Genomic DNA, 20798 nt, shown 5'->3' on the forward strand with positions numbered 1-20798 from the left:
CTCTATCTCCTTCAGTTCTGCTCTGATCTTAGTTATTTCTTGCATTCTGCTAGCTTTTCAATGTGTTTGCTCTTGCCTCTCTAGTTCTTTTAATTGTGACATTAAAATGTCAATTTTAGATCTTTCCAGCTTTCTCTTACAGGCATTTAGTGCTATAAATTTCCCTCAACACACTGCTTTAAATGTGTCCCAGAGATTCTGGTATGTTGTATCTTTGTTCTCATTGGTTTCAAAGAACATCTTTATTTCTGCCTTCATTTCGTTATGTACCCAGTAGTCATTCAGGAGCAGGTTGTTCAGTTTCCTTGTAGTTGAGCAGTTTGGATTGCGTTTCTTAGTCCTGAGTTCTAGATTGATTGCACTGTGGTCTGAGAGACAGTTTGTTATAATTTCTGTTCTTTTACATTTGCTGAGGAGTGCTTTACTTTCAATTATGTGGTCAATTTTGGAATAAGTGTGATGTGGTGCTGAGAAGAATGTATATTCTGTCGATTTGGGGTGGAGAGTTCTATAGATGTCTCTTAGGTCCGCTTGGTGCAGAGATGAGTTCAATTCTTGGATATCCTTGTTAACTTTCTGTATAATGTTGACAGCTGAGTGTTGATGTCTCCCATTACTATTGTATGGGAGTCTAAGTCTCTTTGTAAGTCTCTAAGGACTTGCTTTATGAATCTGGGTGCTCCTGTATTGGGTGCATATATATTTAGAATAGTTAGCTCTTCCTGTTGAATTGATCCCTTTACCATTATGTAATGGCCTTCTTTGTCTCTTTTGATCTTTGATGGTTTGAAGTCTATTTTATCAGAGACTAGGATTGCAACCCCTGCTTTTTTTGATCTCCATGTGCTTGGTAGATCTTCCTCCATCCCTTTATTTTGAGCCTATGTATGTCTCTGCATGTGAGATGGGTCTCCTGAATACAGCAGATTGATGGGTCTTGACTCTTTATCCAGTTTGCCAGTCTGTGTCTTTTAATTGGAGCATTTAGTCCATTAACATTTAAAGTTAATATTGTTATGTGTGAACTTGATCCTGCCATTATGATATTAACTGGTTATTTTGCTCATTAGTTGATGCAGTTTCTTCCTAGCCTCGATGGTCTTTACATTTTGCCATGTTTTTGCAATGGCTGGTTCCAGTTGTTCCTTTCCATGTTTAGGGCTTCCTTCAGGGTCTCTTGTAAGGCAGGCCTGGTGGTGACAAAATCTCTAAGCATTTGCTTCTCTGTAAAGGATTTTATTTCTCCTTCACTTATGAAAATTAGTTTGGCTGGATATGAAATTCTTGGTTTAAAATTCTTTTCTTTAGGAATGTAGAATATTGGCCCCCACTCTCTTCTCTCTTCTGGCTTGTAGAGTTTCTGCCGAGAGATCTCCTGTTAGTCTGATGGGCTTCCCTTTGTGTGTAACCCGACCTTTCTCTCCAGCTGCCCTTAAGATTTTTTCCTTCATTTCAACTTTGGTGAATCTGGCAATTATGTGTCTTGGAGTTGCACTTCTCGAGGAGTATCTTTGTGGCATTCTCTGTATTTCCTGAATTTGAATGTTGGCCTGCTCTACTAAGTTGGGGAAGTTCTCCTGGATGATATCCTGAAGAGTGTTTTCCAACTTGGTTCCATTTTCCCCCTCACTTTCAGGAACCTCAATCAGACGTAGATTTGTTCTTTTTACATAATCCCTTACTTCTTGCAGGCTTTTTTCATTTCTTTTTCTTCTTTTTTCTTTTGGTTTCTCTTCTCCCTTTGTTTCATTCATTTGATTCTCAATCGCTGATACTCTTTCTTTCAGTTGATCGAGTTTCTTACTGAAGCTTGTGCATCTGTCATGTATTTCTGGTGTCATGGTTTTCATCTCTGTCGTTTCGTTTATGACCTTCTCTGCATTAATTATTCTAGCTGTCAATTTTTCCACTCTTTTTTCAAGAGTTTTTGTTTCTTTGCGCTGGGTACATAGTTCCTCCTTTAGCTCTGAGAGTTTTGATGGACTGAAGACTTCTTCTCTCATCTCGTCAAAGTTATTCTCTGACCAGCTTTGTTCCGTTGCTGGCGATGAGCTGCGCTCTGTTGCAGGGGGAGATGCACTCTTATTTTTTGATTTCCAGCTTTTCTGCCCTGCTTTTTCCCCATCTTTGTGGTTTTATCTGTCTCTGTTCTTTGATGATGGTGACGTACTCTTGGGGTTTTGGTATAGGTGTCCTTCCTGTTTGATAGTTTTCCTTCTAACAGTCAGGACCCTCAGCTGCAGGTCTGTTGAAGATTACTTGAAGTCTACTCCAGATCCTGTTTGCCTGGGTATCAGCAGCAGAGGTTACAGAAGGTAGAATATTGCTGAACAGCGAGTGTACCTGTCTGATTCTTACTTTGGACGCTTCCTCTCAGGAGTGTTCTCCACCCTGTGTCATGTGGGGTGTCAGACTGCCCTTAGTGGTGGATGTCTCCCAGTTAGGAACTCAGGGGCCAGGGACCCACTTGAGCAGGCAGTCTGTCCCTTCTCAGATCTCAACTTCCGTGTGGGGAGATCCACTGCTCTCTTCAAAGCTGTCAGACAGAGTCCTTTTCATCTGCAGAGGTTTCTGATGCTTTTTTGTTGTTGTTGTTTAGCTGTGCCCTGTCCCCAGAGGTGGAGTCTAGAGAGACAGGTAGGTTTCCTTGAGCTGCTATGAGCTCCACCCAGTTCGAACTTCCCAACAGCTTTGTTTACCTACTAAAACCTCATCAATGGCGTGCGCCCTCTCCCAGGCTCACTTCTGCCTTGTGGTTAGATCACAGACTGCTGTGCTAGCAATGAGGGAGGCTCCGTGGCTGTGAGACCTTCCAGGCCAAGTGTGGGATATAATCTCCTGGTGTGCCAGTTTGCTTAAAGTGCAGTATTGGTGTGGGACTTATCCTATTTTCCAGGTGTTGAGTGTCTCAGTTTCCCTGACTAGGAAAAGGGATTTCCTTCCCGCTTGCACTTCCCAGGTGAGGTGATACCTCGCCCTGCTTCAGCTCTCACTGTTCGGGCTGCAGCAGCTGACCAGGACCAATTCTCCGGCACTCCCTAGTGAGATGACCCCAGTACCTCAGTTGAAAATGCAGAAATCACTGGTCTTCTGTGTCACTCGCACTGGGAGTTGGAGACTGGAGCTGTTCCTATTCAGCCATCTTGATCCACACCCCTGGGTATTTCTTCTTCACATATTCTTGAGAGCGTTCCCAAATGTCTCTGCTCAGGTATCACAGAAGCAGAGATATCAAACTGCTCAAAGCAAACAATGATTTAAGGCTATGAGATGACTGCACACATCACAAAGCAGTTGCTCTGAATGATTCTCTGCAGTTTTCATTGGAAGACGTTTCCTTTCTCTCCAGAAGCCCAGGGGAAGCACTTAATATCCCTTCACAAATTCCTCAAAGACAGAGCTTCCAAAATGGTTAACGTAGTGTAAGCTTTAACTTTCTGAAACAAATGCACACGTCAGAGAGGAGTTTCCTAGAACACTTCCTTTCTGGTTTTAATTCAGGATATTTCACTTTTCGCCAAAGTCTTCAATTCACTGCAAAATATCCCTTTTTCAGTTTTACAAGAACAGTGTTCAAAAAGTGCCTTAAGAGAAAAGAGGTATAATTCCCTGAGTGGAATGCGCACATCACAAAGCAGTTTCTCAGAAACTTCTCTCCAGTTTTTATGTGAAGATATCTCCTATTTCCCCACAGGCCTGAATGTGCTCCCTAATGTCCCTTCGCGTTTCTGTCCATTACACTGTTTCAAAATTGCATAATTGAAAAAGCTTTCTCTATGGGAGGTGAGTAGACATATCTATCACAACGCAGTTCCATAGAAAACATCTTTCCAGTTTTTGTCTGATGATTTTTCCTTTTTCACCACAGCAGACCACATATTTTCGAATGTCCCCTTGTAGCTTTTCCTCCAAATGGGATTCCCCAATCTGCTTAGAGAATAGAGGTATAACCCTGTGAGTGGAATGCATATGTCACAAAGCAGCTCCTCGGCAATGTTCTCTCCGGTATGTATCTGAATATGTTTCCTTTTTCACCAAAAACCTCAGAGTGCTCCAGCATATAACTTCAGAAACTAAACAAGAACAGTGCTTGAATACTGCTCAATGAAAACCAAAGCTTAACTGTGCGAGTGGACTTCATGTGACAAACAGCAGTTTCAAAGACAGTTTTCTTCTGTGTTTTATCAGAGGGTATTTCTTTTTCAGCATATTCTTAAGAGCGTTCCCAAATGTCCTTTCTCAGGTTCTACAGAGACAGTGACTTCAAACTGCTCAATCCAAAGGAAGATTTAATTTTTTGAGATGCGTACACACATTACAACGCAGTTGCTCCAAAGGATTCTGTCCAGTTTTCATTGAAAGGCGTTTGCTTTATAACCACAAGACTCTGGGCGTCACTTAATATCCCTTCACAGATTCTTCAAAGACAGAGTTCTTGAATGGGGCAACGAAATGTAAATGTAAATTTTCTGAAATGATTGCACACGTCAGAGTGCAGTTCCTTGGACTCCTTCTTTCTGGGTTTTATTTCAGGATATTTGACTTTTCGCCATAGTTTTCAATTCACTGCAAAATGTCACTTTTTCAGTTTTACATGAACAGTGTTCAAACACTGCCTTATGAGAAAAGAGTTATAAATCCCTGAGTGGAATGCATGCATCTCAAAGCAATTTCTCAGACAGCTCCTCTCCAGTTTTTATCTGAGGATAGCTCCGTTTTCACAGTACACCTGAATGTCCTGCCGAACGTCGCTTCACGAATCTGTCCATGATGCAGTTTCAATACTGTGTAATAGAAAGAAAGTTCTATCCATGTGAAATGAATAGACATATCTATCACAAAGCACTTCCACAGAAAGCTTCTTTCCAGTTTTTGTCTGAGGATACTTCCTTTTTCACCATAGCCTTTCATATACTCCAGAATGTCACCTGGTCACTTTTTCTTCAAACGGGATTTCCCATTCCTCCATGAGAAGAAAAGTATATCTCTGTGAGTGGAATGCACAGGTCACAAGGCCGCTCCACGGAAATCTTCCTCCAGTATCTATCAAAAAATATTTACGTTTTCACCAGAAGCCTCAAGTCGATCCTGAGTATCCCTTAGCTGATTAACCTAAAACATTGTTAGAATACTGCTCAATGAAAACAGAGGCTTTACTGTGAGAGTGGAATTCAAGGGAACTATAGAAGTTTCACAGACAATTTCCTTCTGGCTTTTATTGGATGGTATTTCCTTTTCAGCATGTTATTAAAAGCTTTCCCAAATGTTGTTTCTCTGGTGTCACAGAAACAGCAATTTAAAACTGATCAATCCAAAGAACGATTTCACTCTATGAGATGAATACACACATTACAAAGGAGTTGCTATGAAAGTTTCTATTCAGTTTTCAATGAAAGATGTTTCCTTTCTCACCACAAGCCTTTGGGTGTCACTTAATATCACTTCAGAATTTCTACAAAGACAGAGTTCCAAACTGGGTGTCTTAGTGTCAGCTTTAACACTCTGAAATGAATGTACACATCAGAGAGCAGTTTCTTGAAACGCTTTTTTCTGGGTTTTATGTCCTGATATTTTGATTTTCGCCATAACCTTCAATACATTGCAAAATATCTCTTTTTCACTTTTACAGGAACAGTGTTCAAACACTGCCTTGTGAGAAAAGAGGTCTAAATCCCTGAGTGGAGTGCAGACATCACAAAGCAGTTTCTCAGAAAGTTTCTCTCCAATTGTTTTCTGAAGATAACCCCTATTTCCACACCAGCCTCTACGTGCTCTCGAATGTTCCTTCACGAATCCGTCCATGATGCAGTTTCAAAACTGCGGAATAGAAAGACACTTTCATCTATGTGAGATTAATAGACATATCGGTCACAAAGCAGTTTCACAGAAAGTTTCCTTCCAGTTTTTGTTTGAGGATATTTCCTTGTCCACCATAGCAGTAAATATACGCCAGAATGTCCCCGGTTGCTATTTCTCTCAATGGGATTCCATAAACCTCTATGCGAAGAAAACTTCAACTCTGTGTCTGAAATGCATACGTCATAAAGCATTTCTACATCAGTCTCCTCTGGAGTATATATCTGAAGATATTCCGGTTTTCACTGTTAGCCTCAAAGCGCTCCCGATTATCCCTTAGCTGAATCACTTAAAACAGTGTTAGGATACTGCTCAATGAAAACGGAAGCTTAACTGTGCAAGTGGATTTGATATGACCTGGAGCAGTTTCACAGAAGGTTTCATTCTGGTTTCTATCAGTGGATATTTCTTTCTCAGCATATTCTTAAGAGCATTCACAAATGTTCTTTCTCAGTTTCCACAGAAACATTGATTTCAAACTGCTCAACTCAAAGAATGATGTAAATTTAAGAGATGAATGCAAACATCACAAAGCAGTTGCTCGGCGAGCTTCTCTCCAGTTTTCATCAGAAGTGGTTTCCTTACTCACCACAAGCCCAGGGGTGCTTCTTAATAACACCTCAAATATTCCTGAAAGACAGAGTTTCCAAACTGGGCAATGTAGTCTAAACCTTAACTCTCTGAAATGAATGCACATGTTGGAGAGCATTTTCTTGGAACGTTTCTTTCTGGGTTTTATTTCAGGGTATTTCACTTTTCATGACACTTTTCAATGTGCTGCAAAGTATAACTTTTTCACTTTCAGAAGAACCTTGTTCAAACACTGCCTGACGATGAAAGAGGTATAACTCCCTCGGTGGAATGCACACACCACAAAGCGGTTACTCAGAAAGCTTGTCTCCAGTTTTTGTCTGACGATATCTCCTTTTACACCGTATGCCTGAATGTGCTCCCAAATGTCCCTTCAAGAATCTCTTCATGACGCAGTTTCAAAACTGCGTAATATACAGAAAATTTTCTCTATGTGAGATGTATAGACATATCTATCACATAGCAGTTTCACAGAAAACTTTCCAGTTTTTTTCTGAGTATATTTCCTTTTTCACTGTAGCCGTTGATATATTCTTGAATGTCCCCTGTAGCATTTTCTCCAAACGGGATTCTGCAATACTGTATGAGAAGAAAACTATAACTCAAAGAGTGGAATTCACACGTCACAAATCAGCTCCTCAGATATTTTCTCTCCAATATCTGTCTGACGATATTGTCGTTTTCACTGAAAGCCACAAAGCGCTCCCGAGTATCCCTTAGGAAACTCACCTAAAACAGTGTTAGAATACTGCTCAATGAAAACAGAAGCTTAAGTGTGCTAGTGGAATTCACATGACCTAGAATAGTATCAAAGAGTGTTTTCTTCTCTTTTTTATTGGAGGGTGTTTCTTTTTCACATATTCTTGAGGGTGTTCCCAAATGTCCTTGCTCAGGTTCCACAGAAACAGAGATATCAAACTGCTCAATTCAAACAATGATTTAACTCTATGAGATGATTACACATCACAAAGCATTTGTTCTGAAAACTTCTCTGCAGTTTTCATCGGAAAACGTTTCCTTTCTCACGGCAAGCCCAAGGGAACCAGTTAATATCCCTTCACAAATTGCTCAAAGGCAGAGCTTCCAAACTGAGCAATGTAGTGTAAGCTTTACCTCTCTGAAACGAATGCACACGTTGGAGAGGAGTTCCTTCGAATTCTTCTTTCCTGTTTTTAATTCAAGCTATTACACATTTCGCCAAAGTCTTCAATTGGCTGCAAAATATCCGTTTTTCAGTTTTACAGGAACAGTGTTCAAAAAGTGCCTTATGAGAAAAGAGTTAAAATTCCCTGAGTGGAATGCACACATCACAAAGCAGTTTCTCAGAACGCTTCTCTTCAGTTTTCATGTGAAGCTATCTCCTATTTCGCCACAGGCCTGAAGTGCTCCCTCATGTCCCTTCACATTTCTGTCCTTTACGTAGTTTTGAAACTGTGTAATAGAGAAAACTTTTATCTATGGGAGGTGAATAGACATCTACCACAACGCAGTTTCACAGAAAACTTCTTTCCAGTTTTCGTCTGATGATATTTCCTTTTTCACCATAGCAGTTCCTATATTCCCGAATGTCCCCTTGTAGCTTTTTCTCCAAATGGGATTACCCAATCTTCTTGGATCAAAAAAAGATAAACTTGTGAGTGGAATGCAAAAGTCACAAAAGAGCTCCTCGGAAATCTTCTCTCCAGTATCTATCTGAAGATGTTTTCCTTTTCACCAAAAGCCTCAGAACACTCCAGCATATCACTTCACAGACTAAAAAAAATAGTGTTAGGATACTGCTCAATGAAAACGGTAGCTTAACTCTGCGAATGGACTTGATATGACCCGGAGTGGTTTCACAGAATGTTTCCTACTGTTTTTTTTTTTTGGAAGATATTCCTTTTTCAGCATATTCTTAAGAGCGTTCCCAAATGTTCTTTCTCAGGTTCCACAGAAACAGTGATTTCAAACTGCTCAATCCAAAGAATGATGTAACGCTACGAGATGAATACACACATCACAAAGCAGCTGCTCTGAAAGCTTCCTTCCAGTTTTCATTGGAGGTAGTTTCCTTACTCACCACAAGCCCAGGGGCGCCTCTTAATAACACCTCAAGGATTCCTCAATGACAGAGATTCCAAACTTGGTAATGTAGTGTAACCTTTAACTGTCTGAAATGAAAGTAAATGTTAGAGAGCATTTTCTTGGAACGCTTCTTTCTGGGTTTTATTTCAGGATATTTCACTTTACATGATAGTTTTCAACGCGTTGCAAAATATCACTTTTTCACTTTCGGAAGAACCTTTTTCAAACACTGCCTTATGACGAAAGAGGTATAAATCCCTCAGTGGAATGCACACACCACAATGGAGTTTCTCTGAAATCTTCTCTGCAGTTTTTGTCTGATGATATCTCCTTTTACATCACATGCCTGAATGTGCTCCCAAATATTCCTTTCCGAATCTGTCCATGACACAGTTTCAAAACTGCGTAATATAAAGAAAATTTTCTCTATGTGAGATGAATAGACATATCTATCACACAGCAGTTTCACAAAAGTTTCTTTCCAGGTTTTTTCTGAGTATATATCCTTTATGAATACAGCCGTCCATATACTCTCAAATGTCCCCTATAGCGTTTTCTCCAAATGGGATTCCACAATACTCTAAGAGAAGAAAACTATAACCCTAGGAGTGGAATTCTCACATCACAAAGGAGCTCCTCAGATATCTTTTATTCAGTATCTGTTTGAAGTATTCTCCTTTTCACCATAAGCCTCAAAATGCTCTCGAGTATCCCTTAGCTGACTCACATAAAACAGAGTTATAATACTGCTCAATGAAAACAGAAGCTTAACTGTGCGAGTGGAATTCACATGACCTAGAGCATTATCATAGAGTGTTCCCTTCTCTTTTTTTTTTTTTTTTTTTGGAGGCTATTTGTTTGTCACATATTCTTTAGAGCATTCCCAAATGTCCTGGCTCGGGTTCCTCAGAAAGAGAGATATCAAACTGCTCATTCCAAATAATGATTTAACTCTATGTGATGATTACAAACATCACAAAGCAGTTGATCTGAGAGCTTCCCTGCAGTTTTCATCGGAAGACGTTTCCTTTCCCACCACAAGCCCAGGGGAATCACTTAATATCCCTTCCCAGATTCCTCAAAGACAGAGTTACCAAACGGGACAACACACTGTAAACTTAAACTCTCTGAAATGAATGCACACGTCAGAGCGCAGTTTCATGGAATACCTCTTTCTGGGTTTTATTTCAGGATATTTCATTCTCATCATAGTCTTCAATACATGCAAAATACCACAGTTTCAGTTTTACAGGAACAGTGTTCAAACACTGCCTTATGAGAAAAGAGGTATAAATCCCTGAGTGGAATGCACACATCTCAAAGCACTTTCTCAGACACTTTCTCTCCAGTTTGCATCTGAAGTTAATTCGCATTTCACAATAGTCCTGCCTGTACTGCTATATGTCCCTTCATGAATTCGTCCATGGCAGACTTTTAAAACTGTGTAATGGTAAGAAAGTTTTATCCATGTGAAATAAATAGACATATCTAACACAAAGCAGTTTCACAGAAAGCTTCTTTCCAGTTTTTGTCTGAGTATAATTCCTTTTTCACCATAACCGTCCATATACTCTCGAATGTTCCCAGGTAGGGTTTTCTACAACTGGGATTCTGCAATACTCTATGAGAAGAAAACTATAACTCTATGAACGGAATTCACACGTCACAAAGCATCTCCACATGCATCTTCTCTCCAGTATCAGTCTGAAGATATTTTCGTTTTCACAGTAAGCCTGAAAGCGCTCCCTAGTATCGCTTAGCTGACTCACCTAAAAGAGTGTTAGAATACTGCCCTATGAAAACAAAAGCTGAACTGTGCGAGTGGAATTCATGTGACCTAGGGTAATATCACTTCTCTTTTTTATTGGAGGGTATTTCTTTTTCACATATTCTTGAGAGCGTTCCCACATGTCCTTGCTGAGGTTCCACAGAAACAGAGATATCAAAATGCTCATTCCAAAGTATGATTTAACACTATGATATTATTACACACATCACAACGCAGTTGCTCTGAAAGATTCTCTGCAGTTTCCATCGGAAGACATTTCCTTCTCACCACCAGCCCAGGGGAACCACTAAATATCCTTTCACAAATTTCTCAAAGACAGAGCTTCTAAACTGGGCAACATAGTGTAAGCTTTAACTGTCTGAAACGAATACACACATCAGAGAGGAATTTCATAGAACGCATCCTTCCTGGTTTTAATTCAGCCTATTTAACATTTCAGCAAAGTCTTCAATTTGCTGCAAAATATCCCTTTTTCAGCATTACAGGAACAGTGTTCCAAAAGTGCCTTATGAGAAGGAGGTAATATTCCCTGAGTGGAATGCACACATCACAAAGCAATTTCTCAGAAAGATTCTCTGCATTTTTTATGTGAAGATATCTCCTATTTTGCCACAGGCCTGAATGTGCTCCCTAATGTCCCTTCGCATTTCTGTCCATTACGTAGCTTCAAAACTGTGTAATAGAAAAAAGTTTTATCTGTGGGAGGTGAATAGACATATATACCAAAACGCAGTTTCAGAAAGCTTCTTTTCAGTTTTGTCTAATGATATTTCCTATTTCGCCATAGGAATACCTGTATTCCCGAATGTCCCCTTGTAGCTCTTTCTCCAAATGAGAGTCCCCAATCTTCTAGGAGAAAAAAAGGATAACCCTGTGAGTGGAATGCACATGTCACAAAAGAGCTCCTCGGAAATCTCTCTGGTATGTATCTGAAGATGTTTACTTTTTCACCGAAATCCTCACAGCACTCCAGCATATCACTTCACAGACTAAACAAAAACAGGTTAGAATACTGCTCAATGAAAACAAAAGATTAACTGTGTGAGTGGACTTCACGTGACAAAGAGTAGTTTCGTAGAAGGTTTTCTTTTGTTTTTTAATGGAGGGTATTTCTTTTTCAGTATATTTTTAGGAGCATTCCACAGAAACAGTGAGTCCAACAAATGACTTAATTCTATGGGATGCGTACACACTATACAAAGCAGTTACTCCACAAGGTTCTCTACAGTTTTCATCAGAAGGCATTTCCTTTCACACCACAAGCCTCTAGACGCCACTTAATATCCCGTCACAGATTCTTCAAAGATAGGCTCTCCAAACGGGGCAACGAAGTGTAAACTTTAACTCTCTAAAATGAGTGCACATGTCAGAGTGCAATTTCTTGGAATGCTTCTTTTTCTGTATTATTTCAGGATATTTCGCTTTTCACCATAGTCTTCATTGTGCTGCAAAATGTCACTTTTTCAGTTTTACAGGAACAGTGCTCAAACACTGCCTTGTTAGAAAAGAGGTATAAATCCCTGAGTGGAATGCACACATCTCAAAGCACTTTCTCAGACAGCTTCTCTCCAGTTTGTATCTGACAATAACTCCCTTTTCACCGTACAACAAATGTCCTGCCGAAAGTCGCTTTGTGAATCCGTCCATGACGCAGTTACAAATCTGCGTAATAGATAGTTTTATCCAAGTGAAACGAATAGATATATCTATCACAAAGCATTTTTACAGGAAGCATTTTTCCAGTTATTCTCTGAGGATAGTTCCTTTTTCACCATTTCCTTTCATATATTCCAGAAGATCCACTGGTTGCATTTTCTCCAAACGGGGTTTAACATCATTCGTCTGAAGAAAAGCATATCTCTGTGAGTAGAGATGCACATGTCGCAAGGCCGCTCCTCGGAAATCTTCCTCCATTATCTCTCTAAAGATATTTCCGTTTCACCAGAAGCCTGAAATCGCTCACGAGTATCCCTTAGCTGATTAACCTAAAACATTGTTAGAATACTGCTCAATGAAAACAGAAGCTTAACTGTGCAAGTGGAATTCAAGCGACCTAGAGAAGTGTCACAGACAGTTTCCTTCTGGTGTTTATCGGATGGTATTTCTTTTTCAGCATATTATTAAGAGCGTTCCCAAATGTCCTTTCTCAGGTATCACAGAAAGAGTGATTTAAAACTGCTCAATCCAAAGAACTATTTATCTCTATGAGATGAATACACACATCACAAAGCAGTTGTTCCAAAAATTTCTCTCCAGTTTTCATCGGAAGACGTTTCCTTTCTCACCACAAGCCTCTGGGTGTCACTTAATATCCCTTCACAATTTCCTCAAAGATGAAGTTTCCAAACCGGGTGACTTATTGTAACCTTAACACTCTGAAATGAGTGTGCACATCAGAGAGCAGTTTCCTGGAATGCTTTGTTCTGGGTTTTATTTCCAGATATTTCAATTTTCGCCAGAGTTTTCAAAATGCTGCAAAGTATTTTTTTTTTCAATTTTACAGGAACAGTGTTCAAAGACTGCCTTATGGGAAAAGAGGTATATCTCCCTGAGTGGAATGCAGACATCACAAGGCAGTTTCTCAGAAAGTTTTTCTCCAATTGTTATCTGAAGATATTTCCTATTTCTCCACCATCACCTATGTGCTCCAGAATGTCCTTTCATGAATCTGTCCATGATGCAGTTTCAAAACTGTGTAATAGAAAAACAGTTTCATCTATATGAGATGCATAGACATATCTGTCCCAAAGCAGTTTCACAGAAAGTTTCTTTCCAGTTTTTGTCTGACGATATTTCCTTTTCCACTATAGCAGTAAATATACTCTTGAAGGTCCCCGGTAGCTATTACTCCCAGCGGGATTCCATAAAACCCTATGAGAAGAGAGGTATAACTCTGTGTGGGAAATGCGTAGTCACAAAGCATTTCTTCAGCAATCTCGTCTCGAGTATCTATCTGAAGATATTTCCGTTTTCACCATTAGCCTCAAAGCACTCCCGATTATCCCTTAGCTGACTCACGTAAAACAGTGTTACGATACTGCTCAATGAAAACGGAAGCTTAACTGTGCGAGTGGGCTTGATGTGACCTGGAGCAGTTTCCCAGAATGTTTCTTTCTGGTTTCTATCAGAGGATATTTCTTTTTCAGCATATTCCTGGGGGCGTTCCCAAATGTTCTTTCTCAGGTTCCACAGAAACAGTGATTTCAAACTGCTCAATCCAAAGAATGTTATAACTTTACGAGATGAATACACACATCACAAAGCAGTTGGTCCACAAGCTTCTCTCCAGTTTTTAGCGGAAGTCATATGCAAACTCACCAAAAGCCCAGGGGCCCATTTTAATAACACATGAAAGATTCCTCAAAGACAGAGCTTCCAAACTAGGCAATGCAGTGTAAGCTTTAACTATCTGAAATGAATGCACACGTTAGAGAGCATTCTCTTGGAACGCTTCTTTCTGGGTTTTATTTCAGGATATTTCACTTTTCATGATAGTTTTCAACACGCCGCCAAACATCACTTTTTCACTTCCAGAAGAACGTTGTTTAAACACTTCCTTATGATGAAAGAGGTATAAATCCCTCAGTGGAATGCACACACCACAAAGCAGTTTCTCAGAAAGCTTCTCTCAGTTTTCGTCTGACGATATCTCCTTTTGCACCGTAACCGGAATGTGCTACCAAATGTCCCTTCGTGAATCTGCCCATGACGCAGATTCAAACCTGTGTAATATAATGAAAATTTTCTCTATGTGACATGAGTAGCCATATCTATCACATAGCAGTGTCACAGAAATCTTCTTTCCAGTATTTGTCTGAGTATACTTCCTCTTTCACCATAGCCATCCATATACTCTCAAATGTCCCCTGGAAGCGTTTTCTCCAAACAGGATTCTGCAATACTCTATGAGAAAAAAATTATAACCCTATGAGTGGAATTCACGCGTCACAAAACATCTCCTCAGATATCTTCTCTCCAGTATCTTTCTGAAGATGTTTTTGTTTTCACTGTAAGCCTCAAAGCGCTCCCGAGTATCCCTTAGCTGACTCCCCTAAAAGAGTGTTAGAATACTGCTCAATGAAAACAGAAGCTTAACTGTGATATTTGTATTCACATGACCTAGAGCAGTATCAGAGAGTATTTCGTCTTCTTTTTTATTGGAAGGTGTTTCTTTTTCACTTATTCTTGAGAGCATTCCCAAATGTCTCTGCTCAGGTTCCACAGAAACAGAATTGCAAACTGCTCAAGCCAAAAAACGATTTAACTCTATGAGACGATTACACACATCACAAAGCAGTTGCTCTGAAAACTTCTCTGCAGTTTTCATCAGAAGGCGTTTCCTTTCTCACCACAAGAACAGGTGATACACTTAATATCCCTTCGCAAATTCCTCAAAGACAGACCTTCCAAACTGGGTAATGTAGTGTTACCTTTAACTCTGTGAAATGAATGCACACGTCAGAAAGGAGTTTCTTAGAGTGCTACTTTCCTGATATTAATTCACGATATTTCACATTTCGCAAAGTCTTTAATTCGCTGCATATTATCACTTTTTCAGTTTTCCAGGAGCAGCATTCAAAAATTGCCTAATGAGAAAATAGGTATAATTCCCTGAGTGGAATGCACACATCACCAAGCAGTTTCTTACAAAGTTGCTCTCCAGTTTTTATGTGACGATATCTTCTGTTTCCCCACAGGCCTGAATGTTTCCCTAATATTCCTCCACATTAAGCAGTTTCAAAACAGGTTAATAGAAAAAAGCTTTAACTATGGCAGGAGAATAGACATATCTACCACAAAGCATTTTCACAGAAAGCTTCTTTCCCTTTTTTGGCTGATGATATTTACTTTTTCACCATAGCAGGCCCTATAATCCCGAATGTCACCTTGTAGCTTTTTCTCCAAACAGGATTCCCCAGTCTTCTAGGAGAAAAGAAATATAACCCTGTGAGTGGAATGCACATATCACAAAGCAGCTCCTTGGAAATCTTCTCTCCAGTAAGTATCTTAAGATGTCTCCTTTTTCACTGAAAGCCTCAGAGCACTCCAACATATCACTTTGCAGACTAAAAAAAAAAACAGTGTTAGAATACTGCTCAATGGAAACCGAAGCTTAACTGTGCCAGTGGACTTCAAGTGACAAAGAACAGTTTCACAGAAAGTTTTCTTGTGTTTTTTATCAGAGGGTATTTCTTTTTCAGCATACTATTATTAAGAACGATCGCAAATGTCCTTTCTCAGGTTCCACAGAAACAGTGAGTTCAAACTGCTCAATCCAAAGAATGATTTAATTCTATTTTATGTGTACACACATTACAAAGCTGTTACTCCCAAAGATTCTGTCCAGTTTTCATCAGAAGGCATTTCTTTCTCACCACAATGATCCGGGCACCACTTAATATCCTTTCACAGATTCTTCAAAGACAGAGTTTCCAAATGGGGCAACATAGTATAAACTTTAACTTTCTGAAATGAATGTACACGTCAGAGTGCAGTTTCTTGGAATCCTTCTTTCTGGGTTTTATTTCAGGATATTTGACTTTTCGCCTTAGTCTTCAATGCACTGCAAAATGTCACTTTTTCAGTTTTACAGGGACAGTGTTCAATCACTGCCTTATGAGAAAAGAGGTAAAAATCACTGACTGTTATACACACATCTCAAAGAACTTTCTCAGACTGCTTCTCTCCAGTTTTTATCTGAAGATGACTCCCTTTTTACCATACCCCTGAATGTCTTGCTGAACGTCCCTTCAGGAATCCGTCCATGGCAGTCTTTCAAAACTGCATAATAGAATGAAAGTTTTATCCATGTGAAATGAATAGACATATCTATCACAAAGCAGTTTCACAGAAAACTGCTTTCCAGTTTTTGTCTGAAGTTAGTTCCTTTTTCACCATAGCCTTTCATATACTCCCGAATGTCCCCTGGTTGCTTTTTCTCCAAATGCGATTTTCCATTCCTGTTTGAGAAGAAAAGTATATCTCTGTGAGTAGAATGCACACGTCACTAGGATGCACCTCGGAAATCTTTCTCCAGTATCTATCTAAAGATATTTCTGTATTCACCAGAGGCGTCAAATCGCTCCCGAGTATCCCTTAGCTGATTAAACTAAGACATTGTTAGAATGCTGCTCAATGAAAACAGAAGCTTAACTGTGTGAGTGGAATTCAAGTGACCTAGAGAAGTTTCACAGACAGTTTCCTTCTGGAGTTTATCGGATGGTATTTCTTTTTTTGGGGGGGGTGGACGAAGTCTCGCTCTGTTGCTCAGGCTGCAGTGCAGTGGCCGGATCTCAGCTCACTGTAAGCTCCGCCTCCCAGTTTTACACCATTCTCATGCCTCAGCCTCCCCAGTAGCTGGGACAGCAGGGGCCCGCTACCTCGCTCAGGTGGTTTTTTGTATTTCTTAGTAGAGACGGGTTTTCACCCTATTAGCCAGGATGGTTTCAATCTCCTGACCTTGAGATCAGCCCTTTTCAGTCTCCCAAAGTGCTGGGATTACAGGCTTGAGCCACCGCGCCTGGCCCAGATGATATTTCTTTTACAGCATAATATTAAGAGTGTTCCCAAATGTCCTTTCTCAGGTATGACAGAAACAGCGATTTAAAACTGCTCAATCCAAAGAACCATTTCACTCTATGAGATGAACACACACATCACAAAGCAGTTGCTCTGAAGGTTTCTCTCCAGTGTTCATCGGAAGACGTTTCGTTTCTCATTGCAAGCCTCCTGGTGTCACTTAATATCCCTTCACAATTTCCTCAAAGACAGAGTTCCCAAACGGGGCAACTTAGCATAAGCTTTAACACTCTGAAGTGAATCTACACTTCAGAGAGCAGTTTTTTTTTAATGCTTTTTTCTGGGTTTTAATTCCGGATATTTCAATTTTGGCCATAGTCTTCAATACGTTGCAAAATATCTCTTTTTCACTTTGACAGGAACCATGTTCAAACACTGCCTTGTGGGAAAAGAGGTATAACTCCCACAGTGGAATGCAGACATCACAAAGCAGTTTCTCAGAAATTTTCTCTCCAATTGTTATCTCACGATATCTCCTATTTCCCCATCAGCCTGTATGTGCTCCAGAATGTCCCTTTGCGTATCAGTTCATGGTGCAGTTTCAAAACTGCGTAATAGAAAGACAGTTTCAACTATCTGAGATGAATAGACATATCAGTCACAAAGCAGTTTCACAGAAAGTTTCTTTCCAGTTTTTGTCTGATGATATTTCCTTTTCCACCATAGCGGTAAATATACTCCTGACTGTCCCCGGTAGCTATTTCTCCCAAGGGGATTCCATAAACCCTTATGAGAAGAGAAGTTTAACTCTGTGTGGGAAATGCATACGTCATAAAGCATTTCTTCATCAATCTCCTCTTGAGCATCTATATGAAGATATTTCCGTTTTCACCATTAGCCTCAAAGCGCTGCCAATTACCCATTAGCAGACTCACGTAAAGCAGTTTTAGGATACTGCTCAATGAAAACAGAAGCTTAACTCTGCAAGTGGACTTGATATGACCTGGAGTGGTTTCACAGAATGTTTCTTTCTGATTTTTGGGTGAAGATATTTCTTTTTCAGCATATTCTTAGGAGCGTTCCCAAATGTTCTTTCTCAGTTTCCACAGAAACATTGATTTCAAACTGCTCAATCCAAAAAATGATGTAACATTGCGAGATGAATACACACATCAGAAAGCAGCTGCTTCGAAAGCTTCTCCCCAGTTTTCATCGGAAGTTATTTCCTTACCACAACCCCAGGGGCGCCTCTTAATAACACCTCAAAGATTCCTCAAAGACAGAGCTTCGAAACTGGGCAATGTGGTGTAAGCTATAACTCTCTGAAATGAATGCACACGTTAGAGAGCAATTTATTGGAACGCATCTTTCTGGGTGTCATTTGAGGATATTTCACTTTTCACGATAGTTTACAACACGTCGCAAAATATCACTTTTTCACTTTCAGAAGAACCTTGTTCAAACACTGCCTTATCATGAAAGACGTATAACTCCCTCAGTGGAATACACACACCACAAAGCAGTTTGTCAGAAAGCTTCTCTCCAGGTTTTGTCTGACGATATCTCCTTTTACGCTGTATGCCAGAATGTGCTCCCAAATATCCCTTCATGAATCTGTCCATGATGCAGTTTCAAAACTACATAATATACAAAAAATTATCTCTATATAAGACGACTAGACATGTCTATCACAAAGCAGTTTCACAGAAAGCTTCTTTCCAGTTTTTTCCTGAGTATATTTCCTCTTTCACTATAGCCATCGATATACTCTCAATTGTCCCCTGCAGGGTTTTCTCCAAACGGGATTCCGCAATACTCTATGAGAAGAAAACTATAACTCTATGAGTGGAAATCACACGTTACAAAGCAGCTCCTCAGATATCTTCTCTCCAGTATCTGTCTGAAGATATTTTCGTTTTCACCGTAAGCCTCAAAGCGCTCACGAGTATCCCTTAGCTGACTCACCTAAAAGAGTGTTAGAATACTGCTCAATGAAAACGGAAGCTTAACTGTGATAGTTGTATTCACGTGACTTAGAACAGTATTACAGAGTGTTTCCTTCTCTTTTATATTGGAAGGTCTTTCTTTCTCATATATTCTTGAGAGTTTTCCCAGATGTCTCTGCTCAGGTTCCACTGAAAAATAGATACCAAACTGCTCAAGCCAAAGAATGATTTACCTCTATGGGATGATTACACACATCACAAAGCAGTTGCCCTGAAAACTTCTCTGCAGTTTTCATCAGAAGACGTTTCCTTTGTCACCACAAGCTCAGGGGAACCACTTAATATCCCTTCACAGATTCCACAAAGACAGAGCTTCCAAATGGGACAACGTACGGTAAACTTTAACTCTCCAAAATGAATGCACACGTCAGAGCGCAGTTTTGTGGAATACCTCTTTCGGGGTTTTATGTCAGGATATCTCACTTTTCGCCATAATCTTCAATGCGCACAAAATATCACAGTTTCAGTTTTACAGGAACAGTGTTCAAACACTGCCTTATGAGAAAAGAGGTATAAATCCCTGAGTGTAATGCACACATCTCAAAGGACTTTCTCAGACAGCTTCTCTCCAGTTTTTATCTGAAGATAACTCCCTTTCACCATATGCCTGAATATCCTGTCGAACGTCCCTTCAGGAATCCGTCGATGGCAGACTTTCTAAACTGCATAATGGAAAGAAAGTTTTATCCATGTGAAATGAATAGAAATACCTATCACAAAACAGTTTCACAGAAAGCTTCTTTCCAGTTTCTGTCTGAGAATAGTTCCTTTTCCAGCATAGTCTTTCATATACACCCGAATACCCCCTGGTCGCTTTTTCTACAAGCGGGATTTCCCATTCCCCTATGAGAAAAAAAGTGTATCTCTGCTAGTAGAATGCGCACATCACATGGCCGCTCCTCAGAAATCTTCCTCCAGTATCTATCTGAAGATATTTCCATTTTCACCGGAAGTGTCAAATCACTTGCCAGTATCCCGTAGCTGATTAACCTAAAACATTGTTACAATACTGCTCAATGAAAACAGAAGCTTAACTGTGCGAATGGAATTCAAGCGACCTAGCGAAGTTTCACAGACAGTTTCCTTCTGGCGTTTACCGGATGGTATTTCTTTTTCAGCATATTATTAAGAGCGTTCCCAAATGTCCTTTCTCAGGTATCACAGAAAGAGCGATTTAAAACTACCCAATACAAAGAACGATTTACCTCTATGAGATGTATACACACATCACAAAGCAGTTCCGAAAATTTCTCTCCAGGTTTCAGTGGAAGTCGTTTCCTTTCTCACCACTAGAATCGGTGTGCCACTTAATATCCCTTTCCACTTTCTTCAGAGACAGAGATTCCAAACTGGGGGACTTAGTGTAAGCTTTAACACTCTGAAATGAATGTATACTTCATAGAGCAGTTTCTTGGAATGCTTTTTCTGGGTTTTATTTCCAGATCTTTCTATTTTTCACCATAGTATTCAGTATGCTGCAAAATATCTCTTTTTCACTTTTACAGGAACAGTGTTCAAACACTTCCTTTTGAGAAAAGAGGTAAAACTCCCTGAGTGGAATGCAGATATCACGAAGAGGTTTCTCAGAACGTTTCTCTTCGATTGTTATCTGAAGATGTCTCCTAATTCCCCATCAGCCTGTATATGCTCCCGAATGTCCCTTCGTGAATCTGTCCATGATGTAGTTTCTAAACTGCATCATAGAAAGACAGTTTCATCTATGTGAGATGAATAGATATGTCTGTCACAAAGCACTTTTGCAGAAAGTTTCTTTCCAGTTTTTGTCTGAGGATATTTTCTTTTCCACTATAGCAGTAAATATACTCCTGAATGTCCCTGGTAGCTATTTCTGCCAATGGAATTCCATAAACCCATAGGAGGTGAAAAGTTTAAATCTGTGTGGGAAATGCATACGTCACAAAGCATTTCTTAATAAATCTCCTCTCGAGTATCTATCTGAAGATATTTCCATT

General features: G+C 39.8%; 1 pseudogene; it reads right to left on the minus strand.

Annotated features, from left to right (window-relative positions):
- Positions 1-11947, minus strand: part of LOC111529638 — a 64560-nt pseudogene extending 52613 nt beyond the window's left edge.
- Between the last annotated feature and the right edge of the window lie 8851 nt (positions 11948-20798).

The sequence above is a fragment of the Piliocolobus tephrosceles genome, unplaced genomic scaffold, assembly GCF_002776525.5.
Source record: "Piliocolobus tephrosceles isolate RC106 unplaced genomic scaffold, ASM277652v3 unscaffolded_1160, whole genome shotgun sequence".
Taxonomy (NCBI): Eukaryota; Metazoa; Chordata; class Mammalia; order Primates; family Cercopithecidae; genus Piliocolobus; species Piliocolobus tephrosceles.